Source organism: Papaver somniferum, chromosome 2, assembly GCF_003573695.1.
Source record: "Papaver somniferum cultivar HN1 chromosome 2, ASM357369v1, whole genome shotgun sequence".
Taxonomy (NCBI): Eukaryota; Viridiplantae; Streptophyta; class Magnoliopsida; order Ranunculales; family Papaveraceae; genus Papaver; species Papaver somniferum.
The window spans coordinates 73,956,954-73,982,075 of NC_039359.1; the positions used below are offsets into that span (position 1 = coordinate 73,956,954).

At 35.4% G+C, this 25,122-nt stretch overlaps 1 long non-coding RNA gene and 1 pseudogene across 1 annotated transcript; one reads left to right on the forward strand and one right to left on the reverse strand.

The window, feature by feature from the left end:
• Positions 1 to 4,682: 4,682 nt before the first annotated feature.
• On the forward strand, positions 4,683 to 14,000 carry LOC113351389 (annotated as a pseudogene).
• On the reverse strand, positions 9,309 to 10,137 carry LOC113353536. The gene is made up of 2 exons (XR_003361357.1): positions 9,919 to 10,137; positions 9,309 to 9,777 (listed from the first exon to the last, which is right to left on the reverse strand). It is a non-coding gene; the product is annotated as an uncharacterized LOC113353536 (long non-coding RNA).
• Positions 14,001 to 25,122: the final 11,122 nt, after the last annotated feature.

A 25,122-nucleotide genomic window follows, 5' to 3' on the forward strand; every position in this document is an offset into this window, starting at 1 on the left:
ACGCTTTCATAAACCACCCAATTCCCAGTAGGGACATTTTTTTTTACTCAGAAAGGACAAAAATTTATTAAAAGCAAATACATCACTAAGAAAGTAATGGAATTGTTCAAAGCACTTCCCTACGGTGCAACAAAATTATGGATTTGCAATCAATTATTGTCAGAGCCTACAGTGCTTAATCCATCCCCATGAACAGATTAAAAGTGCGGCTCCCATCTTTTCTCAAAATATTGATTTTATTTGAATTTGTGGAGCTCATACTTTTATTTTTTTAATATACTTTTGTCTCTCCAACATAGGGAGAACCTACAGGTTGTATCTGGGACTAACAACCCTAAAATATAATATCCTTATTGTTATTATCAAAACAAATCAACTAAGGATGTGATTTAGTTCTGCCTCTCCCTGTATTGTTCACCAAAGAATAACCTGCAAGAGGAAAATGTCTTTAATTTATGCATTGCATTCTATTCTCAACAAATGATATATAAACTTAGCTTGAAAAGATAAGCTAAACTAAGATTCTCAAACCATAATTCAAAGACTTACAAAAAAAAAAAAATTAAAAAGAAAGAGAGAGGGGCAAATAAATAAATCAGTAGAGGAATTAGCCCGATCCCAGATTAAATGCCATAATGGAAGCATGTGCAGTAATGACCTTTAGAGGCCGCCTATACATCAATGACCCGCTTTAGGCAATTTGGATATCCATCATCTATTAATGAGGCAAGGAAGGTCTTTCTCTGATTCGATCGCAATGAGTATTTATACTACATGCACATACAAAAGAGTTTAGGTCTAAAATACGTTGAACTTTAGCACAAACAAACCATTCAATAAAAGATACCCTATTAGCTTCTGAATAGATACAATGTAAGATGTGTCACCCAAAGCTAAAAATTGGATTTTGTTGGAACGTACAGACTCTGCCACACGCAAAAATGAAAAAATTGCATTCTATCTTAATCCATGAGAAAATTTTCCACACATTTTCGACTCAGATAAAAAATAAAAATATAAGGTAATAATAATCATCTAATATATAAAATAACAACAAATCATGGTTTATGAAGAAGAAGATTGAAAGAAACCAACTCTTTTTGCATACTCTCGATGGCCTATGTATTTTTGCTTATGATTCATAAAAGAATAATCAAGATCCTTGCTAATTCTTTTTGCAATATGATATATATACACCAAATTTATATTAGCAACAAAAGAATTCCTGACTTCGTCGATCAGAAAAGATTGTAGCTCGCTTTAATGTAAATTTCAAAAATATTGTCAAATACATGCAAACTCGTGTAAACAAAAGTTCAGCTTAAGTTTCAGTAGTTAAAGAACAGATTTAAAGAATAATCAAGAATAATCAAAGGAAAGATATATAGAGAAGCACAAGCCATATTATTAGGAATACTGACACTCTTAGAACCAGACGAAAAAAAGAACAATGGAGATGTTAAATATCATATCAGTAACATTATTAGGAAAGAACAAATAATTAATGTCAAAGCTTAACTTCAGTAAGTGTACCTGAAGAGATAAAAAGGGCGACAACAACACCTATAAAATGAAAATGTCTTCTGAAATCATTGAACTAAACAATCCCAACTCTGATAGGTTGAGAAGTTTTCTTTTTTTTTTGCGTAGATGAGTAGCCTGCATTGAAAAAAAATGTGAGGTATAACAGTCATAAATGTTAAGTTACAGTTTACAGTTTCCAGATTTCTTACCCGTACAGGTTGTATCAATGCATTTTCTTTTCTTTTTGATAACTTTTCATGAGTTTTCGTTGAATGTTGTGCTTGTTGACCGACTAAAACTTTGTCTTGTCGATATACTTGTTCGGAATCTATGGCTTGTAGGTGGCTTGTTTTTTTTTTGCTTCTTTTTGTCTACGTGCTGGCTGTCCCAAGCACCTTGCCTGTAAATTTTGGTCACAAAATTTCCGTCTAGTGTTACTAAATTTGTGTTTTAACAGATTTTTTTATTTTCATTAGCAATGATTTGTGAGGCTCAGATGATCAGTTGGTCTGCATAAGGTCTGGAGATAGCAACGATTTGTATTAAACCATTAAGATAACATAAAAAACTCAGAAAATTGATTTTGTTGTCAAGAAAAATTAAGATATAGTTATAAAAAGAAGGGGACTACTGCCTACTTTCTTACCCGTTAAGGAAATCGACTACATGAACTTGATGACCATTACTTCAAATCCTCCCCTGGCTAATACATATACATGTTTTCGTATTTATCAGTGGAAATAAAAATAAAAAAACTAAAATATTATTTAGATTTAAGTTCTTATTAATTTCAGACTCAAGATCTCTCAAACCAATAAAATTGATTAGTCTACCAACAACCAAATTGTTAAAAGAGAAAATGAGCGAAGAACAATCATACAAACATGATCAGTAATAAAATTGAACAAACCTTTATTTTTCTGAATGAATAATAATTAGCAAAACGCGTTTGATGCATCAAAAGACCTGCAAAACAAAACATAAAAATTGTTTTTCATATCGGAATGACAACAATATTTGATATACCTTGATATTGCTTGACTATGGACGGCTACAAAAGCTACATACATGATCGAGGATCCCTGTAAACAAACAATGATAATGGATCAGATAAAACCATATAAATTTCGGGAAGAAAAAAAATCTAGAAGAAAGAAGCACCGTCGAAACAACTCGGTTAGGCTTGTTCAAGAATGCTTTATACAGAGAACCACCAAATAGATAAATTCCATAAAAAAATGTTTTGGAAATATAATATCAATTAACTATACCTTAAATATATTGAGTATCTTTTCAAATGGGTTTGGAATAGAATCAATGTTTTCATTATTTTGGAAATTTTGGAGATGAATCTTATCATGAGAAATAATAATCAGTATATCATGCACATTTTTTAAGGTAAAAATATTCATTAATCCTTTATTTATGGAATGAAATGTTACCTAAAATATTTATCTCGATTTTGAATAATTTTAACAAAAATATATTGAAACCCATTCATATTTTCTATTGCATTTTTTGTACTGATATTTTCTCCTTCTGAACGTTTGCTTGATATTGTTTAACACGAATTTGTTTTGAAATTTTCTTCACGATTTTCTACTAATAATTTTGTATTTTGGCTATTTGGCAGGATCATCAGCTAATTTTTTCGTAGAAGGAAGTATACTTCAATCTACGGGTACGTATCCACAACTTTATATAATTTGATTTTAGAATTTATTGATTGATCTAAGTATGATTGATTTTTTTAATTTTTTATTAGTGGTTTGTAATTATAATTAAAATCAACTTAATCAAAAGAAGTGTAATTGGGCATTAGACATTGAACTTTTTTGTTTATTTATTTCTTATTTAATTATTTCGTGATTGATTTAAATTTTAGATGAACCGTGATGAACAATAATGTCGTGATTTGATTTGCATATCTAGAATTATGGATTATTAGGATTAAATTAATTATTGCCGATTTTTCATTTTTGATAATTTTAAATTTTTATTAGATTTAGATATTTTAGGTAATATATTTCCTTGAATATCATTGGCCAAAAAAATATATTATGGGTCAAAAGATTCTCCTCAATTTCAATGTTAGATTAAATTAGGTGTAAATATATTTTTGATGATTCTTTTACATTGTATATATAATTTGAGTACAAATTGCTAGCCTCACATTGAAAGTTAGGCAAAAAGCTTGAATTTTAGAAATCCTGGCCCCCTACCCATAGGAATTGAGGATTTTGAAATATTTTCCGCGGTTTTTTGGCGCACACGAAATGGGTGAGAAAACTTACATATAATATTCACGGACTTCAGGACTTTATTTTCAAACCCTAACTTCTGAGTTTCTCTTCCATCGCATCCTTTATATCCTCTACTTTTAATGCCGCAGGTGATAATACAGGATCGAGAATCAAAAGTGCATCATAGAGGTTCCAGTATTCCTACCTTACCCTTTTGAATTATTTTTGTTTGTTTTGTTTGATTTTCAAAATAATCTTCGTGACTTTTAATCGTGTCTTATAACCAGAACCGTGAAACATATTCATGACTAGAAACTGCGCTTGCTCCTTTTCTATTAATTAAATGGTTGTCTTTTGGAGCTGAAGCTCTACCAGTTCGAATCATCAGGTGAGATTTGTTAATAATAATATCAGCAAGATAGACTCTTCTTTTTATTCTGTTTATATAATCATGAAAAAAAATACCTTAATGATTTTATTTTCTGATTTACGGTTGTTGATTTTTGATTCGTTTCACTGTGTTTTACTTTTGTAGGTGAGGATCATTCTATGAACCAAATGGGAAGAAGGGTTTGATCCTTATCTATGTTCTGTTACTTTGCTATCGAATTAGGGTTTTTAATTAAATGGAGTTTTGGGCTCTTGGAATGGTTTCTGGTTATTGATTTTTTTTAGATGTCATTGTGTCTTAATTTTTCAGGAGAGGATTAATCTCTAAATCAAGGTCTTAGAAAGGTGGTTGTGAAAGAGGTAGATCCCTGAATAATTATCAGGACAGACCATCAAAACAAAACAAAAAAAGGTGAATAACAATTAAGGGACATAGATGGTTTATATATTAAAAATATGCATGCATTATTCCTTGGGCACTTGATTTTATCGAAAACAAAATGGAATTTCAAACAGATCCAAATTATGGTCAAGGAGGTGGGCAGGGACAACGGAAACAATTTCAAGGTCTTACACAAGCTTACAAAGAAAAGTTACATAAACATTATGGTTTCAAGGAGTAATGCAGGCAATAGAGCTGAAGATGAGGCCATAGAAGCAAAGCGAGAAAGGGAAAAACATTTTCTTCTAAGTAATAACCACCTGCTAGAAAGCGAGAAAGAGCAAGAAAGCGAGAAACAGTCCTGCAGTACCTTCTTGGCTCTCTTGCATTGTACCTGTTTGAAACCACATGCTGTCCTGTAGTACTAAGTACAAAACTGAAAGCCCGAATTACGTCTCTTTTATTCGTTATGGAATACAAAGTTTGCAGAGAAAGAAATGAACTGGTGTACTAAGAAAGCCACCAGTCGTCTCAAGCGCTAAAGTATGTAAAAATTCTTAAATAATTATCTTCTAATATTTTGTATTCAAGTAATTTCTTTTGTTTGTGATTTGTTAATTTTCTCTTTTGTGTTTTGCTTGCAGTTTGCAAGGTTGTTCTCTAATGTCCAACCAGAAATTTGTAGAAGCTTCGAAGATAGTTTAGCCATGGTAGTAACTATTTTGTTGAATCTAAGTCATTTGTTTGAATAATAGCTGATTTGAAGTAGTTGTGCAGGCTTGGTACCAGCGGGCTGACTGTTTGTATTACCGGCAATAAGCATATCTCTATCTCTTTTAATTAATATATATCTGCCTGAATTTTTGATTTGTGAATACTTGGTGCTCAAGGAAGGTTTATGAATGCCCATGCCTATATTTTTTTTTTCTTTCTATCATCATTGGATTATAAATTTTGTTAACTTTCTTATGTTTCGAAATTGATGGACCAAGGTATCATCGCTGGATAGTCTACTTGCTCTGAACACTGTGCAATAGTCATATTGTTCTCATCAGCTAACTTGGCGCTCATTATCCCGTTACACCGTTTTGTATGTTTAATAAACACACATTACTAATAGCCCTTCGCCCAATCTTTTTCTAACATGATAAATTTCTCCTTTTATGCATGATATTAGTCAGCTATCTTTGGAGAAATAGTGGCATAATGACGCCTCCAGTAACGGATTAAATCTTGAATCCCTGATGTTGTCTTTGCCCTGACAGCTCAGGCTCCATTAATTATGTATTTCTCCATGTTAACAGCCTCTGTCTATGATTTAGTTTTTCAGGACATCGCTTTTGATAATTCCAATTGAAGGTATTTCTGATCATTATTAACAATCTCTACATATATTTATTTAAGCTACTTCCCAAGGGTTATGTTTTGTTTTCATATGTTGTAATGTGGGTACGAATAAATATGATTTTTTAAAGTATGTTGCTGCAATATGAATCTCAGTTGGACATTAAATTGTTGTTTTTCAAGCAAAACGGTTTCAGGGACGTATGGATTCTAAGTTGGATAAAGTAAGAAGTAAAGTATCAGTTTCATTTATTTGTGATCGACTTTATGAATACTTTTTTGCGCCCACAGGTAGGCCTACTTTTAGTTGATGCGTTTCTATTTGCTTAATTTTAAGTCCTCATTATACTGAAATCTCCAAGGGTCTTTAATTCATGCTTGCAAAGCAAACAAGGGTTATTAAGATCCAGGTAATGATTAAATTAATTTTCCAAAATTTGGATGTATAAATACCTACAAGTTATTACAGTACGAGACATCATTAAAGGATCATAGAAATAGAAGGACAAAAAACGGTTGGCTTTTTTTTTTCCGCTCAGATGGAATGATGTGGCATAGACATTGAGCCTCATGAAATTTTGGTTTAGGTAAGCTTATACCATGCGAGATGAGCTAGGTCATGAGCGACTTTTCCCTGTAAAATGAACTTCTCTTCTCATGCTTCACAAATAAATTGATTAAAGGGACAAATTCGTCGCTTTATCCAATGACGGAATACACCTCTATGTGGAGATTGCAGATAAGAGGTGATAATGGAGCTTCTTTCTTCTTTTTGTTTATTCACCGCTTCTCAAGTGACTCATTTTTTGGTGTATAATATAAAATGAGTTTTAGAGAAAATTGGTGGCTACATTGGTAAGGGTTTCCACGAAGACTTTTACACTGCTCTCATTTGTGGGCTTAGAGAATAAGGTGTACTTGAAGTAAATACACGTACAAGGGTCTATAATTGGGATAATTTATTGTGGTTCAATACTTGGTTTCGATACTAATGTCTAATTGTTGCGGTTCTTTCTTCTCTATTGTTGCACAATATTTGCTTCCTATGACGACTTATTTCTTAATTTTTATTTTTGTTGTCAGGTTATGGAGAAGCAGAGTAGAAGCAGAGATCATCTTCATTCGGTGGTAGAACAAGATTATTTTTTAGCCTATTTCAGAACTCATATCACCTTCTCACCTCCCAATGCAATTTGTTATCTCTAATGATTTTTATTTTTTTGGGGTATGAAAAAGAGCATGAATTTGTGGATCTATTGAATGCTATTGTTTTATGCAACTTTATCAGATGGGTAGTGTTTTCCTGTGTTTCAAGTAAATGTAAAATTTATATGTGAAAGTAGATAATGAAGTTAAAATTGCAAATCTCAAAACAGCCAATGAACTTGAATACATTGGAGTCCCTGAGAAGCATATGATAAGATTATCACTTTTAGGCTTTAGCACTAGCAATACAGTGGTAAGTCGCTTCAAGTCTCTCTCTTTTTCTCTTTTTCTTTGATCCCGGTAAATTGGTTTGTAAATTATGTGTTCATTCACTGGAGATAGGTATGTTTCGCATCCAAATCTCACAAGCATTTTGAAGAAAGTCTTGGGTACTATCATGTTTTGGGATAGCCAGATATATAAGCCCCAATGATAGATACTTAATCCCGTGCAACACACGGGCAAGATACTAGTTTATTTAGTAATTGAATAATATTTTGCGAAAATTTTCTTTTTTTGATAATAACTTCTTATAAATGTGTATTTCCGGAAAATATATTATAGGATAAAAAAATATTTTCTTAGATTTCTTTTTTGATACTATTTAAAATTACCAAAATAAATAAAATGATGGGCCAGAATTAACCATAGCGCTGGAAAAAACTCTATTTTTATATAGAGAATTTTAAATCAGGCGACTAGCACAATAGCGTGCAATTGAGAAAACTCTATGCCTTTGGTGATATAATTTTTTCTAGGGACGACACATTTGTACCTCTGATTTTGGAATGGGCCGTAAAGGACTTCGATACATGCAGCAAGCTTCATAGTGGATATGCTTGCGGAAAAAATACCGATTGCTTTAAATTTCATATTAGCCCTGGTTACCGCTGCAAATGTTCAAAAGGCTATCAAGGAAATCCTTATCTTCAACATGGGTGCCAAGGTATGTATAGATTAAAATTTGAGATATGCTAGCAAGGGTGCTGTGTTGCTGGGTGCAACTTGCAAGTGTTTTTACAAGTGTAATTTTTACACAGATATCGATGAATGCAAAGAACCACACAAGTGCGGAAGTGAAGCTCTTTGCATCAACACACCGGGGAGTTATAAGTGTAGTTGCTCGCCTGGTGAGAAATTGGGAATCAGCAATCTGGGTTATCATTGTACGGCTGACAAACCAGTTGCTGCACTTGTGGCATCAGGTATCTACTATACATGTACAAAAGTAATTTTTGTGATGATATTTTCTTTCGTTTATCTATCGATCGTGTGGCCCATACTTTGACATAATTAATTTGCAGGTATTGGCGCAACTATAATTGTGATACTTATGCTTGGGATTGGTTACTGGTTATACAAAAGATTTGAGAAGAGAAAGCAAATGAAAGTGAAGTAGAAGCACTTTGAGAGAAATGGTGGGTTGTTGCTAAAGCATAAGATCACTTCCAATGATGGTAAAGTTGAAAAGGCTGCTAAAATCTTTGTCACCGAAGAATTAGAGAAGACAACAGATAACTTCAACCCAAGTAGAATCATTGGAAAAGGAGGCTTTGGTACAGTCTACAAAGGCATGTTATCGGGTGGTGAAATAGTAGCTATTAAGAAATCTACTTTGGTGGATGAAAACCAAGTCGGCCAGTTCATCAACGAAGTTGTCATCCTCTCACAAATTAATCACAGGCACATTGTAAAATTACTTGGTTGTTGTTTGGAAACTCAAGTTCCACTACAAGAAAAACCATCTTAACCAACTAGTCAATTTAAGTTGCAAAAGCCCATTTCAAGTCGCTCTAAACATTATAGCAACTTAAAGTGGCACTCGCTCCCTAGTCGCAAGAGGTGGGATTTGTAGAGACTTAGAGCAGCTAGGCAATCGCTCTAGATATGTTTCAACTTCAATAGAGCGGCTAAGAAATGTTATAGCTTTAAATGTATTCCGACTAAACTGGAACGAGTAAAAATTTCAGTCTATACATGGATAAAACCGCTAAACTTCGGGAAGTCGGTCTTTCTTTGAAGTCCGCCGTATCGACTTTCAGCAACTTGTCTGAAATTAGCTGGTCAAACTCTTCCGACGTATATTCCGGTATTGAATGTTTCACCGTGATTTTAAATAAAAATTCTATAATCATAATTATATTGAAAATAAATATGAACCAAAAGTAATAAAAAAAATTAACTTTTATTGTATCCGATTCAATTTACAACATCAATTCTTAAATAAAGAATTGCAATCTCAATTATTCTGATCAAAAAAATTACACATCAATTCTCAAATAAAGAAATACAATCTCCCTTCTTTTAAGAAAAAAGAAAGAAAAGAAATACAGATATAATCTGAAGAATAACAACTACTTCAACTTTGAAGAACACGTTAGTTTTTTTTCTGAATCACACACCAAGAAAAATAGATCTCATTATGAAAATCCCTTGCGTTGGTTTTGATAATTGACTCTAAGCAAAGATTTGGTTGCTCTTTCCTGTACCAAATTTCAGACCTTTGCCTCTGTAGACTTTAACCTGAGTCGAGATAATTATTCATGAAACAAGTACCCAGCATCATCTATTCTCAATAAAGGGGCTTTGTAGGTGGTGATAAAACTGATGTAAAATCCATCAGCACTTCCTCAAGTTGAATCTCCACTCAAGCATAACTCACAATGATTTGAGGAGAAGAAGCAGATCCTATTATTAAAAAAATCACCTAAATCAGAAATTTCCATTACAAATAAATATCATAAAAACCACTAAATTGAAACAAAAAAGTAAAGCATATAGAATAAATTAGTCAAGCACCGTATGAATTAAGGTGAAAACCAAACCCACCTCTGATTTGTCAATATGTCATGTTCCATCTTTATGATGATGAACTAGTAAAAACCATAGTTAAGAAACACAAATTCTTGGATCTAATCAAAAGAGATAGAGAAATGGTTGCGACCGTCAACTAAAATACAGGGTGAAGAAGAAGATTGAGAGATACAGGGGAAATGAAAAAATTGGTAGTGGTGGAGGCGGAGGCAAAGGCAGAGGCGATAAAGAAAGATTTAGGGTTATTGGGAGTTTTATAAGAGAGATAAGAAAATTGAGGTTTTCTGGCCGTCGGATCATTCCTAATCTCGAGAAATCCAAGTAATAATCTTGGTTGCCGTAGACTGTAGTAAATGTATTTTATGTTTGATGCTATAGAACTTTGAATTTTTGACTCGTCGAGATAAAGAGAAGTCAACTACGTTTGCCCACCATAATCTGAGCCGTTAACTCATAATCGTGTGGTCAAAAAAAAGAGCACGCATATTACGTGGTTGTCTTCTTGGGAACATTATTTTTTATTTTTTTCCCGTTAACAAACACGCATGTTCAGTTTGGTCCACAATTATTTGAAAATATAAAATGGACAAAAATAATTTTTCACAGATGTTACCTTCTTAAACATGCCCGCTTACCAAAACATATTTAGAATTTTTCTCTTTCGTTTTTTTTCTTTAAGAGGAAAAGGGCTAAATTGATTAAGAAATAACAATCATCAAAACGATAGATGCTAACTGTACATAAAAGAAAAAATCAGCTGCGACCAATAAAATATTCCCGATTACATATATATTAGAGTACCCAAAGTGTGATCCCCAAAGATCTTAAAATGAATAGACCGATTAAACATTGTACACTTTACAGAGAAAATAAGTAGCGTCATACTTCATTTTTTGTTAACTTGCAATTATGTTCCCTCAAAATCTGTATGCATACGGCATAAATGTTCTTATGGTAAATCCGTATATGAGTTTTCCGTTTGAGTTAATGTCCGTCGGATTATCTCTAGTTCTCGCCTAGAAGAGAGATCCCATGAACATATTTGTGGTCGTTGGACGGAGTGTAATCCATGTGATTCTTGTATTTTCTCGAAAATCATAAATTTATTCTACATTAGACGATCGCTTTCACGAAATTTTGATAGAATCTGAGGGTAATATAATCGTCTGATCTCTAATTAGTCGAATTATCTATATTGAAATCCTAAATCTAGCAATAAATAATAAATCTTCTTTGTTTCATATTCCTTTAATCGGAATGTATATCGGAGGTCGATATCTATCAGGGTGAACCAAAATATGCCTCACCAATTAGGTTTTTCGGGAACATTTATACGAAAACACTAAATCTATCGATCTAACAATGTGAACCAAAATATGCTTGTCCGGTCTTTGATTAGTTGGAATATTTATACGAAAACTTTTAAATTCAGCAATGAACCACAAAATCTGCTTTAACTAGTCAGAATCTTCTTTAACTAGATTCTTTCCTTTTTAGTTCTTCTTAGTTCCTAATTTCATTTTGTACCCACATTAAAACATAAACATTCCATATCGACCTAACACAAATTCAACTGTTATATGTCAACTAGATTTTCCTATAGGGATATATAAGAGAATCTAAGTTCGGTCGGAGCTTCCAAATTTTAAGCTGACACTTAGTGTTCTTGTAAAACCTCATGCGGTCTCAAGGGCACGTCCCTTGCTCAGATGCCATTGATATATTATGTAGCTCGCTTTTAATTTATCCTCCCCGTGACTATTAGAGGAATTTAATTCGTTGATGAAAATTAAATTTGGTAATTCTAAGTATCAGTTTTTCATGGTAGGTCCTTTTCAAAAATCTCTCCAACATCATTTTTTTTTAAAAGAAGATCAAACTTAGTTTTTAAAAATATTCTTCTGCAAATCTGAATAAAAAAATTCACATCGTAGACCGGTTATATCAGCGTTAATTGTACAATGATTAAACCGGAAAGTGTGTTTATCTACCATTTCTTTATTGTAAAAATACAAATGTTAATTTGAATGAGGTAATAACAATCAACATACAAATCCGGTCCAGTTTGTTGACCAAAATTTCCTTTTTCCTATAACATTCACTTCAATTTATTTTTCCACGCAACTTTTTTTGCTTTTTGATTTTAATTCAATTTCAGCTTCCCCCATATTCAAAATGTTATGTTGTCTTAAATTTTATACATAAGATTAAGCTCGACTCTGATAATCGATGAACTTACCGCAGTAAATAATAAAAATTGAATTTATTAACCATCATAAATTTTTACTAGCTACGCCCAATGTAGCCGATCTCGGATTCCGGTTTGTCTCGGTCCCGAGCGAGACACTGTACAACATTGTCTCGGGGAGATTCCGTTTCCAAATCTCGGTGTAATCTCGGTACAACTCCAAAGAAGGAAATTTTTTAAAACAGAATCATTGGTTCCATTGTTCTCGAAATGTTCTAATATCCGAAATTCCGGCCAAGATACCCGGAATTGTCGATTCCTTTCTGTTTCGGCGAAATCTTGTGTTTCGTTTTATGGTGATCCGAAATTCGCCGGAATTCCGGCCGAGATGCCCGAAATTGATAATCATTTAGATTAATAAATTCTTTTGATATTAACATGTGTTAGGGACGGACGTCGGTCAGACGGACATGTAAATACTCACAGCCTAACTCACACAATCTAACATTTGCGATCCGCATGGTATATGATCTGCTAATAGAAAGCTAGGGCCTTTAGATCGGACGACTTATAGGCAAACACAAAAGTTCACACGGATAATTACCTTATCCAACGGAGGAAAAATCGGAGCCTAATCACACAATCTATCATTTAGGATCCGCATGAAATGTAATTGGCCAATAGAGAGCTAGAATCTTAAATCGGACGCATGTGCTTGCAAACACAAAATTCACACGGATAACTATCTTATCCAACGGTGGAAAAGTTGCCGCGACACAGATTACATTGGAGTATTGGTCCCGTCAAACCCATCCCTATTACGTTTCTCATTTAGCTGTTTTTAACTAATTTATGCTGGCATGATTTTATTGGGTAGGGAGGAAATTGGTTAACTGATGCAAACCGTCAGATATATATCTCTCAAACTTGGATTAAAATTATTCTCAATGTGGTGGGGGTGGCCAGATTTCGTCGCTGAGACTGGTTATACCAACCTAAGATATTTTGAATCGCTGGCCCATGGTAGCTCTAAGTTAATAGCTATTAACCTACTATAGTAGTTGCTCTACATTACTTGGAAAAACTGTTGTAGCAGCAAACAACTTACTTTAATCGCTAAAAATTAATGGATATAGTTATAGAGCAACTAGTATGTAAGGCAGTCGCAAGTTTAACTGCTCAACTGTTGGAGGGACCAAAATACTGGGCAGTTGGAAATTTTTTGGTCGCTTAAGCAAGGTTTTCTTGTAGTGTTCCTTTGCTGGTCTATGAGTTTGTCCCGAACGGAACGCTCTCATACCATCTCCAGGTAGAGCAGGAAGATAGTGAATCATTGCTTTCATGGAAGGATCGTGTAAGGATTGCGTCAGAGATAGCAGGAGCGCTTGCGTATTTACACTCGGATGCCTCTGTGCCAATTTTTCACAGAGACATAAAGTCCAACAATATACTTTTGGATGAGAAGTACAAGGCTAAGGTCTCTGACTTTGGAATCTCCAGATCAATACCTATAGATAAAACCCACTTAACCACGCTCGTCCAAGGAACATTTGGTTACTTAGACCCGGAATACTTTCACTCATGTCAGTTCACAGATAAAAGCGACGTCTACAGCTTTGGAGTAGTGCTTGTGGAACTCTTAACGGGAGAGCATGCAATTTCTCAAATCAGACACGAGGAAGAGAAGGGTTTAGCCTTATATTTCATTAAGTCAATGAAACAAAATCGCCTGTCTGAGACATTGGATGCCCGCGTTCTCAATGAAGGAGAAACAGATGATGTTTTCCTGGTGGCGAAACTCGCAAAAAGATGCTTGAAATATGTTGGAAAGAAAAGGCCGACCATGAAGGAAGTATCGCTTAGTTTGGGTGCATTACATGAGAAACTTTCAAGAGATCCCTTGCACTGAAGAATAATTGTAACTTTAATAAACTGAAAGGGTGGTCTAAGAAGCTCTGCGATGCTTTATGGAGGTCAGAAAGGCTCCATGCAGTTGTAATGGATCATTTATCTAACTGCCATACAAATATACAATGGCTTGTCAAAGTTTTTTATGGTGTGAAAATGGTAAAGAAAGGGGTTTACCGGCTGCATTTGGTTTCTTTTGTTAAGAATTTTTTTTTTTTTTTTTTGAGTATTTTTGGCCTCTTTGATCACAAGAAATTGACACTACACTTCTTCCATTTTACACAGCTTCATAAAATAGAGAACCACAAGGAATGTAGTTCATCATGAAAAGTAGAAAATACCAAATCCAAGACCTCAACCCAATTTATTGTGTATTTCTGTTATTATCTTCAATGTAATCAAATCGAGACAATTTTAGGATGCCTTTTTAAGTTTTTTCGAATCAGGCGACTAGTGCAAGAGCATGTGACTGAGACAAATATTCTCAAAATAATGCACAAGTCTAATGTTCTGAAAACCGGCCAGGATGTTGAACCAGTAAAGTTACTGGGAAAATTATAGATAGCAATCCAAAATATAAAAATCAAAACAATAACTAAAGTACTAAAGTAGTAACTAGCTGAGCAACGTAGCTTCTAAGTTCAACCATTGAGTTTTAACTTCTAAAAATGAGAAAGATCAAAGAGGAAAATCGTTTCTTGAGTTTTAATTTCTAAAAACGAGGACGATCAACGAGGAAAATCGTTTAAATTGAAATTGTTATCTTCATGTGATGGTTGTGAATCAGATGAAGCCATTTAACAATTACTTACTGCAATGCAAATCACATGCATGTATAGGTACAACGATTAAGTACTATCCTACAAGAAAATGTTAAGTGGATGCAGTTTTAAGTTTTAACAGAGTCACTTTTTCACAGACATCACAATCATGTCCATTACTGCTTAATTGATAAACCTACGATCAAAAGTACAAACTACATAGCAACTTTGTTTATTAATTACAAATTGCAATCAATATTACATACCACCTCCATTTCTAAAAAATAGGCTTATTTGATTTTCACAAGAATCAAGAAAACTAATCATTGGAGTCACTTTTCCACGTTTTTACTAATTTATCCTTTGTTCCCCACTCATTGGTTATTAGAGAAAAAGGAGAGAGAAGCGATCCCCTTTTTATATTAGGAGAAAAAATAGAAAGAGAAATGGTCCTTCTATAGATATAATAATAAAATCATAACATTTGACTTTTCACATATGGAAAAAACCTATTTTTTTTTGACATATCTAAAAAAATAAACCTGCCTATTTTTATATTTTTAGAAACCGAGGGAGTATAAATTACTACTCAAATGTTAGATCAAAGGATTCATAGCAAATTGGTACTACAAATAATGCTCAATTCATAAAATTACAATCAAAAAACGAGAAAACAAATACACTTACCATCAAAAATGAAAACAGAACAGAAAGGGAAACAAAATAGATTAAAGACTACAATCATACGATATAAGAGATTCAGTTCACAATCACATACCTTTAAAATTCAACGCAGCACGGCAGCAGAGGGATTCTTTAGTTTTTGATTTTAGGTTTAGCTTGATATTTATACCAAAAGCCAGCTAGGGAAGGAAATCTTCTTTGGGTAAAAAATCTCAGTCTTTGGTAACCATATTCCATGAAATTAGGGAAGGAAATCTTCAATTCCCTTCACTTTCGCCGAGAAGATTGAAGATTCAGAAGAAATGGAGGAAAAAATAGAATAGCTTTAAGAAATTTAGGTTTTCTATTCATCTATATCGACCCATTGAAACGTCGTGGATCGTCTGGACCAGTGAATCACGGGTTAACCCGGCCGGGTCACTGGTTTACACAAAAGAGGTCGTTGTTTTTCAGTAAATTTACTGGGCCAATGAAGAACCAGCCTGAAAAGGTGATTGGGTCACCGTTTTGGTGGGCTGACCGGCCGGGCCGGGCTGGTTTTCTAAACATCCACAAGATAGTTGGTGGTGTGGGCCTTATTGTGAGGCCCGGTCCATTACTGTCTTTGCAAGAAAAATCCGAAATTGGTCGGGACTTAAAAGGCGTATAGCAATTATTATCGTACGCTATAAAAGGCTTACTGCGAAACGCTTTTGTTCTGGTTATTATAATTAATCACGTTATACCTCCATTCTTCCTGATCTACTACTAAGCGAAGAATAATTGTTCTTAAACATATCAAGTCATGGAAAATCTTAGATCCGACAAGATACCATCCGTCGAGACTCTTGCATACACCAATGGGTTAATAAATAATTTGAATTTAGATCTAACACAAAGCATCCTTTCTCGTATCCCTATCGAGTTCGTCCAAAGGAGCAGGGCAGTGTGCAAACTCTGGAGAATTCTCTTCCCAAAACAAAAGACGGGTTTCCTTTTTGCAGTTTCGGAAAACAAACAAGAAATTCAGCTCTTTCATGGGTATAGTGATGAGGTAAATATTAATGATGCACCAATTTCTTACAAGACACTTGCAAAAATAAACCTTGATTTAGGGACATCTAGGAATATACCTGTTAAGTTGATAAGAAACGACCCATCTAATCCTATTATATTTGGTTCTTGCAATGGTTTGGTTTGCTTTCCTGTTCAAAAAGATGATGCACGGTGTCTTGTGTACATATGCAATCCAATGACAAGAGAATATGTTTATCTTCCCGAGGCTGATTTTGGTGAAATTTCAAGACCTGAGGTTTTTGGTGGATGTTGGTCACATATAACTCATATATATGTAAGTTGAACAAATAAAATACGGAAGCGGGTTCTTAATTCATATCTTGTTATCACTCCAAATGCGGATGAATTAGAACCGGTGGATCATTTGCGTTTCACGTTCTTGAACCTTCAAAATCGGTGGTGAGTAGGTGCCACAAAAGTGAGCACAAACTATATTTCCATAAACTAAATACCTTGTAGAAACTCAATTTTCTCTCCGAAGGATACTAAGGGATTTGGGTAATTCTTATCAACTAATGTTTGAATACTAGAAGACTTTCTCACTAACTTGAATACTCACTTAGAACTCTCTATCTTAATCTCCATACTTGATTTATCTCTTGCTAAACTCACTACTAATGAGTTGTAGTGTTTTCTTCTACTTCTTATGTTTCTACAAGTGAAACTAGAAGTCTATTTATATTTAAACTTCAAGTATCCTCTCTTGGCTAGTGTCAAGGAAGAACACTTGGAGCAAGTTCTAACACTTGTTTATCTTGGATTAAACACATGGAGTAAGTGATTAAACACTTGTTAGCATCATGCAAACACATGGTGGAAAGAAACAAGACACATGTTTCACCATGGCTTGGTTATTTGGAGAAGGATTCTTCTTATGACAAAGTCAAGCACATGACTTTATCTAACCACCCAAGATGGACTTTGGGCATGCACACACAATGGGTTCCCAATTTCTAACATCTCCCACTCACACATAGTGTGTGTAGCGCCAACATGCTTCCCAATCACAGTCCTGAGAGAAAAACGTTCATATTGGTAAATAGTTTGTGCGACCGCCGATATACCTTCATTTGGGAGCTCCATACTAGAACCTCATTACGGGTCAGCATGGAGACATCAACCCTTCACAAAGAATGTTCGTATCTCATTACCTAAGATAATTTGACTACACCTGACACAATACTCTTAATCCCTCTAGCAAGCAGTATTGCACCCATGTACATTTTTATCAATTGTACTCATGATTTTCGACAAACAAAAAACGCTGGCCAGCTATGAGTCACAATTCATGGTGTATCATCAAATTTTCTTCCAAAAAATTCATATCGTTCCAATTCAACTTAACAACTTTCCTAGACATGTATCATCATACGGGAAGTTGCATCGTGTTAGAAAACATGCTAAAGTAGCATCATTAAGTATCCTCTTCATGATATAAACCCAAGTAAAAGGGGTAAATGAATTGGATATTAATACAGTGGCTCACACAACAATGAAGCAGGGAATCATTCATCGCTCTCACAATCGGTCAACTTAGCACATACATCACAAAGTGTATGCTATGGTGTTTCTCCCACTCAAATGGGCATGTCCAGTATAAAAAGAATACGCCATACAGATCTTAATCTAGATGCCATTTAAGCGCCTAACTTGACTTTCTGTTCCAACAGTCATTCACATAGTAACCGTTCATAAAGTCACATATGGCTTTATAACAAGCTTCATTAAATGGTGGTCACATTTAATGGTGGTCACATTTAATGATCGATCTCTTTGTGAGATATCATCTTAAACATATTAAGGAGACTTATACAAGTATGGAAAGGTCTTCCACAAAAGCACGTGGTTTTTCGAAAAACATATCTTCCGAAAAATGTCTCTTTTTTTGTCTCATCTTGCTCGCTATACTAAGCGCCAAGGCGAATCACCTGTGTGAGTAGGACGATTCTTTCCTGCCGACAAATTAATCATACATGTACACATGAGGAGTATTCACAGAGACTGTTAAAATCTTATTTAACACTCAAAACTCATTCACCTAATAATAATGTCATCAAATGCTCTTCATATCGAATCCTGCATAATCTCATGTTCTCTACATAAGATTAGAAATAAAATATCGTGGAGATATGTATAAGAACAACCTTTATTCATGCAACCATATCACGTATAACATGGGATCACATACTTATGTGTTTGGCTTCCATGGTATTCAAGGTCTATCTTTCACACATGCAATATCTCGTGTGCTATCAGTGTGAAGCAACACCGCGTCTTTTGCATGTTATGAGACACCAAGTCTCATAAGAAGTCTCCTTAACCAGAAAGCTTCTAAGAGTACAACATATTCTGCTTCCATTCTAAACAGAGAAATGCACTTCCGCTTATGACTACACCAACTGACTGTATGCATGTCCTCCAAGAGCATATCCTGAAGTATACGTATACTGATCTTCCTAGAAGTTCTTTCAAGATAACGTACATCCCGTTGATCGTTTACACTTAAGGTAACGATTTACCAAATCCACTGCCCAAACTTATGTCAGGCCTAGTACACAACATACCACACATTAGGCTCCTGACTGCAGAGGCATAAGGTACTTTGGACATATAATTCTTTTCTTTTCTATCCTTAAGAAAATGATCCTCCCATAGGAGTGTCGATGGGTTCAAGAATATTATTTTATGTAAGTCTCTTGAGAAAAACTAAGAATCTTTCTTGAAAGATCTCGTGTGATCTAAAACACACAATACATAATTAGTCATACCCATGTCCGTCATTCCAAAAATTAGAGGACAACCATTGTGGAGACAACACCTTCAAGATCATTAACTTCTAGTAGAATCTACATACAATGTTATGACAAGAATATTTCCTTGGATCGTTTAACGTACACACAATGGTCTTCATCAATCATCTCGTAACCAACATAGGTGATAGAGTGATGGAAACACATATGACATTGTCTAGACGATTATTTAAGGATAACAAAAAGATATTTGAGACGGAAAACTTTGCGCTCTTATTCCTTGACCCCAAATATCATAGGTAAAGACAAAAAATCTCGTCATCTAGTCCTCCGTTGAGGAATGTAGTTTTAACATACCTTTGGAACAATTCTTAATCCAAATGTGCAACTGTAGCATGAGGCGAATTGAGGAAAACACCTTACAACAAAAGAAAAGATTTTCTCATAGTTTATACCCTATTGATGAGTATATCCTTTTGCCACTAAACGAGCTTTGTATTTTTCGATTGAACCATCTGCCTTGCGTTTAATTTTAAAGACCCATTTGTTTCCAATGGCCTTTCGCCCAGGCGGAAGATCAACCAACTCCAAAACGTCATTCTTATCCATAGATTTAATTTCCTCTTGCATTGCAAAAAGCCATTTATTTCAATCGACTGAAGAGATAGCTTCTCTAAAAGAAGTAGGCTCATCTTCAATACTCGCAGCATACATTAATATGCCCCCTTCAATTTCAAAGTGACGACGGGGTACTTTTCCACGCTCACTACTGCGTGGTTCAGAAACTTTTTTTCCTAGCGGTTCACTCCCACTAGGATGTAGATCACTCCCACTATCTTCAGCGATTATAGGGTGAGAAACTAATTCTCTACCTTCTCTCGAAGATGGTAAGATATCTTCACTCTCTTCTATTTCAAAGAGTTCCAAGTTTTTGTTAATGTCACTGATTCGAGGAAAATCATTTTTAATGAAAACAATATCTCTGGACTCTATCTCACTCATCCCTCCACTTGGATGTTCACCATACATCATATATCCTTTTGAGCAACCAGAATATCTTATAAAGACAAGCTTTCTTACTCTAGGACCTAGCTTTTGGTGTGACAATGGGAAGCACACAAAACACTTGCAAGTATACAAGGTCAAGATTTATAATATAGTGATGAGTGGGGGTTTGTCCACAGGGAGAGGAGCATACAAGAAGTCTTCCTAGCTAAAGTGTGTAGTGATGATGCAAGGCAAAGCAATATGGCATACAGACAAGAACCACAGCATCAAGGAACCACAGCAAGGAAAGAACCTAGTAAAGAACCACAGCAACAAGGAAAACAGACAAGAACCAAGGCTTGGAAGCCAAGGGCAGAGGTGAGTTTGTGCACTGACTTCAGTGCACAAAAGGCTTCAAAGTGCAAGAAAAAAAAGGCAAGAAAAAAAACTGAATTGAAAGCACACAGGACTGAAAATGTAAGTGACTGAGAAGGAATTGGTGGGTAAGCCAAGGCTTAGGATCCACCTTGTGTCCTAATCAAATGACATGTTTCTAGGTTGAGTTTGATCCTATGCATACATCTAGAAATAGAAGAATACTAAATTGCTCAATAGTCTGCCCCTAGCATTGGCTGTCTTTTGACAGCACAGCCAATCACAGGCACTATGTGCATTGGTATCTCCCATTTGCTCAAGCAAAACAGAGCATGGAAGTAACTATCCTAGCTTCTAGTCACTTGACAGTGCACAAGGCTTCAGCTGAGCCTTGGCCTGATGCTGTTTAGCTCATGCTAACCATGAGTATAACTAAAGCATTCATACAACAAACTGAATTCAAATGCAACAGATAAACAGGATACACACATACACACTATCAACTGTTGCTAAGACAGAAATTGAAAAAAATGAGAATTGATTCAATAAATTGTTCACTGGCTAGCCCAGAGATAGTCTATAACACAACCCAACAGTACATATTTATACCCACAGATTAAAATTAGGGTTCTTCCCCCTTTTCCCCAAAAATCAGAAATTAGGGTTACCTAATTTGTTGAAAATTGAGCCTTGAAATCGAGCACCCATGCTTTGAATCGTCCTTATGCTCCCTCCTGAATCTTCTGCTATCATTAATTTCCCTAAATCGAGATGTTTTATCAACCTCACCTAGGACAGTTGGTGAGAGAGGATAAAACAGCTAGGTTTAGGGGGATTGTTTGGGGGTTTGTTCTGTCGGGTGATGGTGGAGGTTATGGTGATGGTTGAATGATTTGGGGAAAGGATGGTGGAGTGATTTGGGGGAGAAGATGGTGGAGTGATTTGGGGGAAGGGTCACTGTTGCAGGAGAGGGGAAGAAGAAGAAAGAAAGAGGAGAAGAATGGGTCGATAGTTTAGGGTATAGGTATAGGTTGCTAGTGTGTGAGGCGGGATATCAAATTTCGATGTTGGCGAATCTGGGTCACTGGATGCGAAGCTGGTAGGTGAATCGGATGGCTACCCCTGAAGAGGCTGGTAGCGACCGTCGGATGCTTTGATACAACAAAATCAACGGCGAAGATCGAGGTTAGGTGTTGTAGTGTTAACCGGAAGTATCGATATTTGATGAACAGGCAGAGAAGCGACCGTAGGATCTAAATATGATCTAATCTGAAGGCTTGGAATTTAGGCACTATGGTGTTTTGCAAGAGCTTCAGATTTTGATGCGCGATGAAGGAGCGACCATCGGATGATGAGATGGATCCAATCCGACGGCTGAAGATGGAGGCGGTTTTGGTTATAGAAAATGGGTTTGGGTAAGGGTTTTGGGCTTGGAAAACCTTGAGCCCACTTCTTCTTTAAGAACAACTTTCTTCTTCTTGAGCCCACTTCCAGCTTTTTGGACGTGCGCTCCATTCTTTGCGGCTTCCTTGCGTAATTCTCCCGGCTTTTCACTACTTTTCTGCTCTTTCCGCTCCGCAATTCATCCAGACTTTATTTATTACCTAAAAATGCAAAATTAAGTAAGAAAAATATTTATTCTTGAAAACAATGAAAATACAGAATATGGGATAAAATGTAGAATTAATGCACAAAAGATGAGTTAAATGCCAACAAAAAGGGATAAATATATACATATTTGGCACTCATCAAATACCCCCAAACCTGAATTTTACTTGTCCTCAAGTAAAACAAAACTAAGGAAATCCTAACTATACCACTGTCGCTGGTCTCTCGAATGCATTTAGCGTATGCACTAAGCCTTTTAAACCACTAAGTGTCCCTAGTGGACGAGTTGAAGTCTCGTGAAGGTTTGCTTAGAACGTACCTACAAAGTTCTAGGTCAAAATATAAGCTCAGATTCCATCAAATGTGACATGTGCAAAACAGTTTAAGCTCACAGCAAAATGGAGATGTCAATCTAGCTATCGAAGGCACAATCCTAGCACTGATAACAAAAAAGACATGTGATAAGAGTGTAAAGTGTATCTACACATGTGTAAAGAAAGATCTGAAGTTATGACTACTAATCACCAAGAGATAGTTTCTCAGGCTAAGAACTGAGGTCGAAATCTAGCTAGCTGTCCGGACTTTACGAGAATTGTGAATGAGTTGGAGGTATTTCACAATTACTCGCGTTGTACATCAATGGCATACACCCTCCTTGCTTATTACAATAAAACAACAAAATGACTCTTTACATGACTCTTATTTACATTGACTATTCTCTTTTATTTTTGGAACAAGAGATGATGGAATTGATAAATACTTGATTTTTTTGTATTTTTCTTATTTTTTTTTTTTTTTTTTTTTTTTTTTTTTTTTTTTTTTTTGAAAAAACACTTTTGATACAATACAAGGAAACAAAAATTACATGACACTTTGCAAGAGGTAGCCCTTTTTGATGCACCCAGTTAAATTCGATGGTTGTCTTTCTTAATGTAACCTCCACCTTCTATCCCAACCAACCAAAGAACAAGCTAGTCAAGTTTCGTTCAGTATTCTAAAGTGATTGGCAATCGTAACTTCCTATCAAACACCTTGAAGATCGAGGCCATACATGTATTGGTAGATCGTGCGCGTGCAAATTTCTTATCACTATGTGAATTGTGCTAGAATCAGGGTGCCTAAATATCTAGACTAAGACTCCTAATAATACATATTTGCACAAGAGTCAACATTTCAAGGTAAATGAGCTCCATTTTTATGATTTTTCATTTTTTAATTTTTTTAATTTTTTTTTTTAATTTTTTTTTTTTTTTTTTTGGAATTTTTCAATTTTTTCAAAAGAAGAAGGAGTTCGTTTTCAATTATGGCAAATTATCATGGTATCTACTCTATACCCCCAAACCTAAACTAAACATTGTCCTCAATGTTTCAAAATATGGAAAGAATTATAAAACAATATATGAAGAGGAACATGCTGAGTAGAGTAAAAGGAGAGAGAATACCCGATTGTACGGTGGCAGCTCGATTAAAACTCCGTTATTCAAGGCAAAAATCCATCATATTAGGAGTCACAATGGATGAGCACAAATATACAAAAGGAAATTTAACTAACACATTATCTACAAGAAAATTTGGTTTTTAATGGGATTGGACTTTTTGGAAAAAATTTGGTTGTTGGGAAACATTTGGTTTTGATGGGAAAACGAAAAATTTTGGTTTTTAGGGAAAGATTTGGAAAACTTTTTGGTTATTTAGGGAAAGAGTGGACCAGTTTAGTCCACATAGACTGGGTCCTCCAGGTTGGTTGTTTCAATGTCGGGTGGAAATGGCTCAAGGAATGGCTTTAATCTCTGCCCGTTGACTTTGAAAACGTTCTTGTTGGAGACATCCTCCAGCTCTACAGCTCCATGAGGAAAAACTGTGCGTACTAGGTACGGACCCTTCCATCTGGAACGCAGTTTTCCTGGAAAAAGATGTAATCGGGAGTCATACAGCAAGACTTTCTGACCAGGAGTGAAGGATTTGCGTAGAATACGCGTCATGAAACATCTTCATCTTCTGCTTGTACTTGGCACTGTCATAAGCCTCATTTCTCAATTCTTCCAACTCGTTGAGTTGAAGTTTCCTTTGAATTCCAGCTTCGTCCAGAGAAAAGTTCAGCTCTTTGATTGCCCAGTAGGCACGATGTTCTAATTCCACAGGTAGATGGCACGGCTTTCCATACACTAGACGATAGGGGGACATGCCAATTGGTGTCTTATAAGCTGTTCTATAGGCCCACAAAGCATCATTCAATCTCAATGACCAATCTTTCCTGGACGGGTTGACCGTCTTCTCCAGAATGTGCTTAATTTCCCTATTAGACACTTCCACTTGTCCACTAGTCTGAGGGTGGTACGGAGTAGCAACCTTGTGAGTTATGCCATACTTGCGTACTAAAGACTCAAAGTACTTGTTACGAAAATGTGAACCGCCGTCACTGATGATAGCTCTAGGGGTACCAAAACGTGAAAATATGTTCTCCTTTAGAAATGAAAGTACCACCTTGTGGTCATTTGTTCTGGTTGCTATGGCTTCTACCCACTTAGAAACGTAATCAACTGCGACTAGGATGTACAACTTGCTGTCAGACATGGGAAATGGACCCATGAAGTCTATCCCCCAAACATCAAAAATCTCCACAATCAAAATGGGGTTCAATGGCATCATGTTTCTCCTCGAAATGCTTCCTAGCTTTTGACAGCGTTCACAAGCAACACAATAATCATGGCAATCCTTGAACAATGATGGCCAATAGAATCCACACTGCAAGATCTTTGCAGCGGTTTTCTTGGCACTGAAATGGCCTCCACATGCTTGGTCATGACAGAAAGATATCACATCTTTCTGTTCAGTGTTGGGGACACATCTCCTAATGATTTGGTCTGGACAGTACTTAAACAAATATGGGTCATCCCAAAGG